The sequence below is a fragment of the Salvelinus namaycush genome, unplaced genomic scaffold (genome assembly GCF_016432855.1).
Source record: "Salvelinus namaycush isolate Seneca unplaced genomic scaffold, SaNama_1.0 Scaffold460, whole genome shotgun sequence".
Classification (NCBI taxonomy): domain Eukaryota; kingdom Metazoa; phylum Chordata; class Actinopteri; order Salmoniformes; family Salmonidae; genus Salvelinus; species Salvelinus namaycush.
In genome coordinates this window covers 1-12,106 of record NW_024061154.1, presented here as the reverse complement: position 1 = coordinate 12,106, position 12,106 = coordinate 1, and the positions used below count along the sequence as shown (strand labels likewise).

At 40.2% G+C, this 12,106-nt stretch overlaps 2 long non-coding RNA genes across 2 annotated transcripts; one reads left to right on the top strand and one right to left on the bottom strand.

Moving 5' to 3' along the window:
• The first annotated feature begins 295 nt into the window (after positions 1-295).
• LOC120041411 lies at positions 296-1,673 on the top strand. Its single transcript, XR_005475885.1, has 2 exons — positions 296-350; positions 534-1,673. It is a non-coding gene; the product is annotated as an uncharacterized LOC120041411 (long non-coding RNA).
• Positions 1,674-5,295: 3,622 nt separating this feature from the next.
• LOC120041413 lies at positions 5,296-7,103 on the bottom strand. The gene is made up of 2 exons (XR_005475886.1): positions 6,621-7,103; positions 5,296-6,437 (listed from the first exon to the last, which is right to left on the bottom strand). It is a non-coding gene; the product is annotated as an uncharacterized LOC120041413 (long non-coding RNA).
• Positions 7,104-12,106: the final 5,003 nt, after the last annotated feature.

The window sequence follows — 12,106 nt, the reverse complement described above, 5'->3', positions numbered from 1 at the left end:
CAGCGATGTCTAGACCGCCCCACCCCAGCATCGAGGGGCTAGCCCCCCGGAGGTTGTAGAATATCAAAAGGGTCATAATGTTTAGACACCCCAATCACTTTGTTTGAACCAAATACCTTAGGAGTCAAATATACCTTGGGGGTATAGCCCGAAAAAAACGTCAACCCAAGGCTATGTAAACTCATTCCGTACTTTCTCTAGTTAGGGGCACAACCATATTGACAAACGATCCACTGTTACCACCGTTTTTAGCTCAGCTACACACCTCCAGGACCGCAGCTCCAGAATTGTTATCGACTGACCCGTTAAAAAGATAATCTGGGAAACCCTCCTAATGGATCTTTCTGAAGGTGAGTTCGTGAAATAAATATATATATATGCTGTATATTAGATTTAGGATGCGGGGACTTGTTTGAACATTGTGAATGTTATAGTAATATTAAACAGGAGTTATAGGGGTTTTAACCGATGACAACAATTATTATTTTATTTAAGTCAAATGCACATATTCATGTAATTTAAAACGTTCGCAGGATATGCAACATTAAGCCACCTGCATCCCGGGGATAAAGGATATGGAACCGCCTTCATTAGAATGGAATTCCGAAGAGCAACGGATGGACACAGAATTTTACGAGATATCTATATGTCAACTGTATGTATTTTTTATGATAAAATGTACACCCGACATCGAAAATCATACAACCCTGGAGGACATGATCGAAACGGAAGGGGGACCCCCGGAACATGAAGAGTAAAACATTGAATTCGGACGATTTCCCCGCTTCAAATGACATTTCGGAGGTCTCTGATTTGCGGTTGTTTGTGATGGGCAGAAAACAGGTTAAGGAAAACTCCGAGGCTGAAACAACATTCAGTCATGCTATTCTAAAACAGGAAAACAACGATTTTTACAGATATTCAGAAACAGAAGGACAATAATTATCATTATAATTTGTTTTTTAAATATATTTTTTAGGCCATATGTTAAATGGACGTATTCTTATAAGTTAAAATGTATCTATTTCGTATAAATACATGTTAACATTATCTAACGTCTGTATGATACCCAGAGGCTACAGGGCCTAAGGGATTGGGAACCGACAGAGTTAGACGGGATTCTCAGAAGCAAACTGCGTCAGGTCCTTTACGTGGCCCATTCACTAATACACTATTTTCGGCGTAAGTCCCCCCACCCGACTACGGAAGAGCAGATGAAACAGAGACAATTCTGGGGGCTTGTACTGAAGGCCTTAACCTAACTCCAAACACAAGCCAGCACCCCAGGACAGATAAAACGATAGACGGTGAATCTGTCCTTCCTCATGGAACTTTTTTGAAGGGGAGTTGAATATTAGAGGTGATGTTTGTATATATATATATATTATCTAAGAATGATTGGTATTAATTCTAGGCATTTACAGTATGTTTTTAAAAATGAAGGCTATTTATACAATGAAACATTGTTTTTATTCCTACTGTTTGTAAACAATAGCTTCTGCCCCCTTAGGGTCTACTTGAACCGCTTATTAAATCAGACCTCTCAGACCAGAAAGTATGATTAGAAACCATGGCAAACTATATTCAATCTGTGATTAGAAACGATAATTAGAAGCTATGACAAAACTATGATCAAACTATGATAATAAACTATGAACAACTATGAAGACAGGGCGGTATGTGTGTGAATGATGAGCTATTATTTAAGTGTGTAATATTACTCTTTCTCTCTCTCTGTCAGGCTATGAAAAAGACAAGAGAAAGGACAGTGACTCCTGAGTGTTGATAGGTCTTAGATTTTTATAGACAGGGTATCTGTAAAACACAATGTGACAACTATTGAAGATGCAAAAAGGGGTTTTCAGAAATATATTTGGTTGACAGATTTGTATTATTATAAAAAGTAATATAAAAAAGGATTAGAATCTTTAGTATTATTATGTTACATGCGAGACATACCCAGAAATGTCAGCGTAGACAACTTACAAGAATGTGTTTACCGGGCGTGATGAAAACATTTTAAAGGAGCTTTAATTCAAACATGCAAAGATATATATTTGATACAATTACCAACGTTAAAAACTGTTGTTACAATATCACAAATAAGGTTTCTCGGACTAACACACTGTAGAGTTTCCTATATACTAAAGAACAATCACTAAGACAAAACACAAAAGTTGTAATACATTCAGTATACAGGGCATTCTATATGGAAAACAGGTACATTTTGAAAGATTATGATGTTGATGTGATTTTTAAAAAATTAATTTAGCAATTTAGGATAATACTGTTTATTTTATACTTTACTTAAATTGTATTATTTATCTTGCCTCATACCAGGCTAATACACTACCAAGCCATGCAAACAGCTAGGGAATTAACCCAGAACAGTTGTGGGTCTTTTTTTTTTTTTTTTTGAACAATAAATGATCAAGAATACCATAGGCTTGATCTGATCCTCAAACCTATCACGACATCCTAGAATGCACAGACATATGCAAACCATAAAACTCTGACAAGAAAACAATGAAAATCTTAACATGACTACATGCCCTGCCATTATTTTTTAGTTACCATCCACCCAATGGTTGAATTTGGTACTTTTTCTATGTAGATGCACCGAGCCTCCAAGTGGCTGGAGACATACAACAGGCTAAATTAAATGACCCAGTATGTGAAAAGCTGGGGGGGTCAAATGTATTTTTTATGTATGGTTTTTGTTACAATCAACAGGGCTTCCTAACATTCGACATAACTAGTAAGCCTTACGCGGGAGATTAGAACTCAAAAGTAATAGGGGGTAAGAAAGATCATAAAGGTAATTTCATATTTCGGTTTAGGGGGTTAATAACTTTAGGGAAAACAATATTCACACTATGTGGATTATAAACATGTTAGAGAGCCATCACATCATGATGTAACAGGGATGAGTGGCGATTCAAAGTACAACAGGAGGCTTCTGTAAACTGCAATACGGGTTAAATATGTTCTACATACAGCCAAGACTGAGTGGTTTCACACAAACTCCCTTTAAAGGTTTTGTAAGAAAGTTGTAACAGGCCTCATTCAACAGTCTAGAGATTAACCTAGAGACACCAAAAACATCAACGTTTAGAGCAGCTTGGAGATTATTCCCCCATGTAAGAGCCACACGGCCCCGTGTGGCTCAGTTGGTAGAGCATGGCGCTTGCAACGCCAGGGTTGTGGGTTCGATTCCCACGGGGGGCCAGTACAAAAAAAAAAAGTATGAATGTATGTACTTGTAAGTCGCTCTGGATAAGAGCGTCTGCTAAATGACTTAAAATGTAAAATGTAAGGGGGGGGGCAAAGAGTTGATTTACCTAACCCTGTACAAACCAAAGGAATTTCCAGAGTTAGCAAACCCTGACACTGGGTATGATAACTCTGACTCGTATGTCTAATGATTATTGTAGATGTTTACACCTGAGGGAGTTTACAGTAGGTCAATTAGATGTATAAAGGCAAAGAGAGCAACAAATTGACCTACTGTAAACTCCCTCAGGTGTAAACATCTACAATAATCATTAGACATACGAGTCAGAGTTATCATACCCAGTGTCAGGGTTTGCTAACTCTGGAAATTCCTTTGGTTTGTACAGGGTTAGGTAAATCAACTCTTTGCCCCCCCCCTTACATTTTACATTTTAAGTCATTTAGCAGACGCTCTTATCCAGAGCGACTTACAAGTACATACATTCATACTTTTTTTTTTTGTACTGGCCCCCCGTGGGAATCGAACCCACAACCCTGGCGTTGCAAGCGCCATGCTCTACCAACTGAGCCACACGGGGCCGTGTGGCTCTTACATGGGGGAATAATCTCCAAGCTGCTCTAAACGTTGATGTTTTTGGTGTCTCTAGGTTAATCTCTAGACTGTTGAATGAGGCCTGTTACAACTTTCTTACAAAACCTTTAAAGGGAGTTTGTGAAACCACTCAGTCTTGGCTGTATGTAGAACATATTTAACCCGTATTGCAGTTTACAGAAGCCTCCTGTTGTACTTTGAATCGCCACTCATCCCTGTTACATCATGATGTGATGGCTCTCTAACATGTTTATAATCCACATAGTGTGAATATTGTTTTCCCTAAAGTTATTAACCCCCTAAACCGAAATATGAAATTACCTTTATGATCTTTCTTACCCCCTATTACTTTTGAGTTCTAATCTCCCGCGTAAGGCTTACTAGTTATGTCGAATGTTAGGAAGCCCTGTTGATTGTAACAAAAACCATACATAAAAAATACATTTGACCCCCCCAGCTTTTCACATACTGGGTCATTTTAATTTAGCCTGTTGTATGTCTCCAGCCACTTGGAGGCTCGGTGCATCTACATAGAAAAAGTACCAAATTCAACCATTGGGTGGATGGTAACTAAAAAATAATGGCAGGGCATGTAGTCATGTTAAGATTTTCATTGTTTTCTTGTCAGAGTTTTATGGTTTTGCATATGTCTGTGCATTCTAGGATGTCGTGATAGGTTTGAGGATCAGATCAAGCCTATTGGTATTCTTGATCATTTATTGTTCAAAAAAAAAAAAAAAAGACCCACAACTGTTCTGGGTTAATTCCCTAGCTGTTTGCATGGCTTGGTAGTGTATTAGCCTGGTATGAGGCAAGATAAATAATACAATTTAAGTAAAGTATAAAATAAACCGTATTATCCTAAATTGCTAAATTAATTTTTAAAAATCACATCAACATCATAATCTTTCAAAATGTACCTGTTTTCCATATAGAATGCCCTGTATACTGAATGTATTACAACTTTTTGTGTTTTGTCTTAGTGATTGTTCTTTAGTATATAGGAAACTCTACAGTGTGTTAGTCCGAGAAACCTTATTTGTGATATTGTAACAACAGTTTTTAACGTTGGTAATTGTATCAAATATATATCTTTGCATGTTTGAATTAAAGCTCCTTTAAAATGTTTTCATCACGCCCCGGTAAACACATTCTTGTAAGTTGTCTACGCTGACATTTCTGGGTATGTCTCGCATGTAACATAATAATACTAAAGATTCTAATCCTTTTTTATATTACTTTTTATAATAATACAAATCTGTCAACCAAATATATTTCTGAAAACCCCTTTTTGCATCTTCAATAGTTGTCACCTTGTGTTTTACAGATACCCTGTCTATAAAAATCTAAGACCTATCAACACTCAGGAGTCACTGTCCTTTCTCTTGTCTTTTTCATAGCCTGACAGAGAGAGAGAAAGAGTAATATTACACACTTAAATAATAGCTCATCATTCACACACATACCGCCCTGTCTTCATAGTTGTTCATAGTTTATTATCATAGTTTGATCATAGTTTTGTCATAGCTTCTAATTATCGTTTCTAATCACAGATTGAATATAGTTTGCCATGGTTTCTAATCATACTTTCTGGTCTGAGAGGTCTGATTTAATAAGCGGTTCAAGTAGACCCTAAGGGGGCAGAAGCTATTGTTTACAAACAGTAGGAATAAAAACAATGTTTCATTGTATAAATAGCCTTCATTTTTAAAAACATACCTGTAAATGCCTAGAATTAATACCAATCATTCTTAGATAATATATATATATATACAAACATCACCTCTAATATTCAACTCCCCTTCAAAAAAGTTCCATGAGGAAGGACAGATTCACCGTCTATCGTTTTATCTGTCCTGGGGTGCTGGCTTGTGTTTGGAGTTAGGATAAGGCCTTCAGTATAAGCCCCCAGAATTGTCTCTGTTTCATCTGCTCTTCCGTAGTCGGGTGGGGGGACTTACGCCGAAAATAGTGTATTAGTGAATGGGCCACGTAAAGGACCTGACGCAGTTTGCTTCTGAGAATCCCCGTCTAACTCTGTCGGTTCCCAATCCCTTAGGCCCTGTAGCCTCTGGGTATCATACAGACGTTAGATAATGTTAACATGTATTTATACGAAATAGATACATTTTAACTTATAAGAATACGTCCATTTAACATATGGCCTAAAAAATATATTTAAAAAACAAATTATAATGATAATTATTGTCCTTCTGTTTCTGAATATCTGTAAAAATCGTTGTCTTCCTGTTTTAGAATAGCATGACTGAATGTTGTTTCAGCCTCGGAGTTTTCCTTAACCTGTTTTCTGCCCATCACAAACAACCGCAAATCAGAGACCTCCGAAATGTCATTTGAAGCGGGGAAATCGTCCGAATTCAATGTTTTACTCTTCATGTTCCGGGGGTCCCCCTTCCGTTTCGATCATGTCCTCCAGGGTTGTATGATTTTCGATGTCGGGTGTACATTTTATCATAAAAAATACATACAGTTGACATATAGATATCTCGTAAAATTCTGTGTCCATCCGTTGCTCTTCGGAATTCCATTCTAATGAAGGCGGTTCCATATCCTTTATCCCCGGGATGCAGGTGGCTTAATGTTGCATATCCTGCGAACGTTTTAAATTACATGAATATGTGCATTTGACTTAAATAAAATAATAATTGTTGTCATCGGTTAAAACCCCTATAACTCCTGTTTAATATTACTATAACATTCACAATGTTCAAACAAGTCCCCGCATCCTAAATCTAATATACAGCATATATATATATTTATTTCACGAACTCACCTTCAGAAAGATCCATTAGGAGGGTTTCCCAGATTATCTTTTTAACGGGTCAGTCCGATAACAATTCTGGAGCTGCGGTCCTGGAGGTGTGTAGCTGAGCTAAAAACGGTGGTAACAGTGGATCGTTTGTCAATATTGGTTGTGCCCCTAACTAGAGAAAGTACGGAATGAGTTTACATAGCCTTGGGTTGACGTTTTTTCGGGCTATACCCCCAAGGTATATTTGACTCCTAAGGTATTTGGTTCAAACAAAGTGATTGGGGTGTCTAAACATTATGACCCTTTTGATATTCTACAACCTCCGGGGGGCTAGCCCCTCGATGCTGGGGTGGGGCGGTCTAGACATCGCTGGGCTGATTGACTTTTTAGCCCCTACAGCCTACATCCTGAGCTAAATTAGGTTTTGAAAGGCCTTTGTGTTTAGGATGCGTAAGACACAGACACACTTTTTTGTTTGGGGGTCGGGCTCTGTTTTGACGTATATTGTAAACCTTGGTTTCAAATGACCCCTGCCTAGAGAGAGAGAGAGAGAGCCTTGAGCGCAACCGCATAGCCATTTATGAACACACACCCCTCCCCGTTTTCTTTGTTTTTGAAACACACACACATCCACTACCGCACACGCACGCACACACACGCGCGCACATGCTTTTTCCGCAAGTCTTTTTTCTCCGGGGGCATGCTTGGTGATAGAAGGAAAGGACTTATTCCTATCGTTAGAAGGTGAGATACAATTTTAAAACCATTTATTTAATTCAAAATATTTAGTACATACAGTTTATAGCCGTTCATAATTAATGTATTTTACTATGCCTTTCTTACAGATATAGGTCCTGGTTAGCCCTGACCATTATCCGATCGCTAAGACGCTTGCACACTCCCTCAAAGCTCCGTAAGTTTTCCCTCCATGGGTAGATAATCCGTCCGGCCTGTAAATCCTGGGGTATGCCCTCAGCTTTAATGAATAAGATGGGTAGAAAATGAATCTGTTTAAGTCATAAGTAAAGGCCTTTCATAAAGAGGCTGTCATGATTGACTGTGGCCCATATTTAACACGTATTGCTTGTTACCTAAGACTATTGTTGTACATTGAATATCCAATAGCCGATTTGTGTAGCATGCATCTCCACTATATCGGTCATGTTCCTGTGGTCTTTTTAAAAGTCAATAAACATATGTGTAAAATGTACACTTTTGTTTCACTGTAGATTTGTTTAAGCCCACCTAGAAACACCTGATTTATCCCACAGCATTAAGGAATAAGCTGGGTATAAAATTATTCTGTTTAAGTCCTAAGTAAAGGCCTTTCCTAAAGAGGCTGTCATGCTTGACTGTGGCCCATATTTAACACATATTGCTTGTTACAGAAGACCACTGTTGTACCTTGAATATCCATTCATCCCTGTTACACCTTTATGTGTTGGCTCTCTATGTCTGTACATAGGTTGAAATGCGGTTTCACTAAAGTTATTATACCCTAAACCTAAACCTGAAATTACCTTTAGGATCTTTCTTTGGGGTTCTAATCTCCCCGGTGTACATGCACCGAACAACCATAGGCTGGAGCCACCTGGAAGCTCGGTGCATATACATATAAAGACAACTAAATAGGAAACTCAACAGTGTGTTAGGCCTAGAAACATTATTTAGATGGCTGTTTTATTGTTGTTGAAAGCTTGAAATGTCCACAATGCGCAGGGACCTTGTTTCTAACACACACACACACACACCGTCATCACTTTGTCACTGATCACAAAATCCATGGTTATTTTTAAGATCTTGTACAGTCTTAAACATGTATTGTTCTGGGTCTTTATAAGGCGTCTGCAAAGCCCAATACCCCAGGACATTCGTGTTTCATAGACAACAACCCCGGAGGGCTATAAAATAGGCCTTACTCTTTGAAATGTTCATTAACCCCCAACCCATTCCAAACAGGACACTAGACATCAAACATCATGACAACTTCAAAGACATCATAAAACTCTTTTCACACTCTAAGCCGTGAGAAACAGTAACAGGTTGACCTGACACCTGGTCACTTACTCACCCCACCCCGACCCCCCTAACCACCAGGATGTCCTGACCTGAAGCCCAAATATGGGCATGTACCCTTCTACAGGACATAGGGTCATAAATCATGCTTTTGACGGTTGACCTGACACCTGGTCACTTACTCACCCCCGCCCCCACCTAACCACCAGGATGTCCTGACCGGAAGCCCAAATATGGGCATGGACCCTTCTACAGGACATAGGGTCATAAATCAAGATTTTGATTTATGACATTGACACCTTGTCACTTACTCACCCCACCGACCCCCACCCCGCCAGGATGCCCTGACCGGAAGCCCAAATATGGGCATGCCTGCTACAACAGGACATAGGGTCATAAATCATTACATAGGGTCATAAATCAGGCTTGGGTCATAAATCATTACCGGTTGACCTGACAACTGGACCCTTACCCAAAGACCCCCACCTAACCATCAGGATGTCCTGACAGGCAGCCCCTTAGGTTCACATAGCGTCACATAGGTTCACATAGGGTCATCCATCAAATTTTGACGTGTGACATCTACTTAATCTCTCTGAGGTTATATACAGTAGAGAGGTTATATACAGTAGAGGCTATATACAGTAGAGAGGTTATATACAGTAGTGAGGCTATATACAGTAGAGAGGTTATATACAGTAGAGGCTATATACAGTAGAGAGGCTATATACAATAGAGGCTATATACAGTAGAGAGGTTATATACAGTAGAGAGGTTATATACAGTAGAGGCTATATACAGTAGAGAGGTTATATACAGTAGTGAGGCTATATACAGTAGTGAGGCTATATACAGTAGAGAGGTTATATACAGTAGTGAGGCTATATACAGTTTTATTTTTATTAATTTATTTCACCTTTATTTAACCAGGTAGGCTAGTTGAGAACAAGTTCTCATTTACAACTGCGACCTGGCCAAGATAAAGCAAAGCAATTCGACACATACAACAACACAGAGTTACACATGGAATAAACAAAACATACAGTCAATAATACAGTAGAACAAAAGAAAACAAAAAGTCTATACAGTGAGTGCAAATGAGGTAAGTTAAGGAAATAAATATGCCATGGTGGCGAAGTAATGACAATATTGCAATTAAACACTGGAATGGTAGATCGGCAGAAGATGAATGTGCAGGTAGAGATACTGGGGTGCAAAGGAGCAAAATAAATAAATAAATACCAGTATGGGGATGAGGTAGGTAGATAGATGGCTGTTTACAGACGGGCTATGTACAGGTGCAGTGATCTGTAAGCTGCTCTGACAGCTGGTGCTTAAAGCTAGTGAGGGAGATATGAGTCTCCAGCTTCAGAGATTTTTGTAGTTCGTTCCAGTCATGGGCAGCAGAGAACTGGAAGGAAAGACGACCAAAGGAGGAATTGGCTTTGGTGGTGACCAGTGAGATATACCTGCTGGAGCGCGTGCTACGAGTGGGTGCTGCTATGGTGACCAGTGAGCTGAGATAAGGCGGGGCTTTACCTAGCAGAGACTTGTAGATAACCTGTAGCCAGTGGGTTTGGCGACGAGTATACATTTACATTACATTTAAGTCATTTAGCAGACGCTCTTATCCAGAGCGACTTACAGTATGAAGCGAGGGCCAACCAACGAGAGCGTACAGGTCGCAATGGTGGGTAGTGTATGGGGCTTTGGTGACAAAACGGTTGGCACTGTGATAGACTGCATCCAATTTGTTGAGTAGAGTGTTGGAGGCTATTTTATAGATGACATCACCGAAGTCGAGGATCGGTCAGTTTTACGAGGGTATGTTTGGCAGCATGAGTGAAGGATGCTTTGTTGCGATATAGGAAGCCGAATCTAGATTTAATTTTGGATTGGAGATGCTTAATGTGAGTCTGAAAGGATAGTTTACAGTCTAACCAGACACCCAGGTATTTATAGTTGTCCACGTATTCTAAGTCAGAGCCGTCCAGAGTAGTGATGCTGGACGGGCGAGCAGCTGCGGGCAGTGATCGATTTAATAGCATGCATTTAGTTTTACTTGCATTTAAGAGCAGTTGGAGGCCACGGAAGGAGAGTTGTATGGCATTGAAGCTCGTCTGGAGGTTAGTTAACACAGTGTCCAAGGAGGGCCAGAAGTATACAGAATGGTGTCGTCTGCGTAGAGGTGGATCAGAGAATCACCAGCAGCAAGAGCAACATCATTGATGTATACAGAAAAGAGTCGGCCCGAGATTTGAACCCTGTGGCACACCCATAGAGACTGTCAGAGGTCCGGACAACAGGCCCTCCGATTTGACACACTGAACTCTATCAGAGAAGTAGTTGGTAAACCAGGCGAGGCAATCATTTGAGAAACCAAGGCTGTTGAGTCTGCCAATAAGAATGTTGTGATTGACAGAGTCGAAAGTCTTGGCCAGGTCGATGAATACGGCTGCACAGTAATGTCTCTTATCGATGGCGGTTATGATGTCGTTTAGAACCTTGAGCGTGGCTGAGGTGCACCCATGACCAGCTCTGAAACCAGATTGCATAGCGGCGAAGGTATGATGGGATTCGAAATGGTCAGTAATCTGTTTGTTAACTTGGCTTTCGAAGACCTTAGAAAAGACAGGGTAGGATAGATATAGGTCTGTAGCAGTTTGGGTCTAGAGTGTCACCCCCTTTGAAGAGGAGGATGACCGTGGCAGCTTTCCAATCTTTGGGAATCTCAGACGATACGAAAGAGAGGTTGAACAGGCTAGTAATAGGGGTTGCAACAATTTCGGCAGATAATTTTAGAAAGAGAGGGTCCAGATTGTCTAGCCCGGCTGATTTGTAGGGGTCCAGATTTTGCAGCTCTTTCAGAACATCAGCTATCTGGATTTGGGTAAAGGAGAAATGGTGAGGGCTTTGGTGGGTTGCTGTGGAGGGTGCCGGGCAGTTGACCGGGGTAGGGGTAGCCATGTGGAAAGCATGGCCAGCCGTAGAGAAATGCTTATTGAAATTCTCAATTATAGTGGATTTATCGGTGGTGACAGTGTTTCCTAGCCTCAGTGCAGTGGGCAGCTGGAGGAGGTGCTCTTATTCTCCATGGACTTTACAGTGTCCCAGAACTTTTTTGAGTTAGTACTACAGGATGCAAATTTCTGTTTGAAAAAGCTAGCCTTAGCTTTTCTAACTGCCTGTGTATATTTGTTTCTAATTTCCCTGAAAAGTTGCATATCACGGGGCTATTCGATGCTAATGCAGAACGCCACAGGATGTTTTGTGCTGCTCTATTCCTAGTTCTACATTTTTTGAGAGGGGCATGCTTATTTAAGATGGTGAGGAAGGCACTTTTAAAGAATAGCCAGGCATCATCTACTGACGGGATGAGGTCAATGTCATTCCAGGATACCCCGGCCAGGTCGATTAGAAAGGCCTGCTCGCAGAAGTGTTTCAGGGAGCGTTTGACAGTGATGAGGGGTGGTCGTTTGGTCGCAGACCCA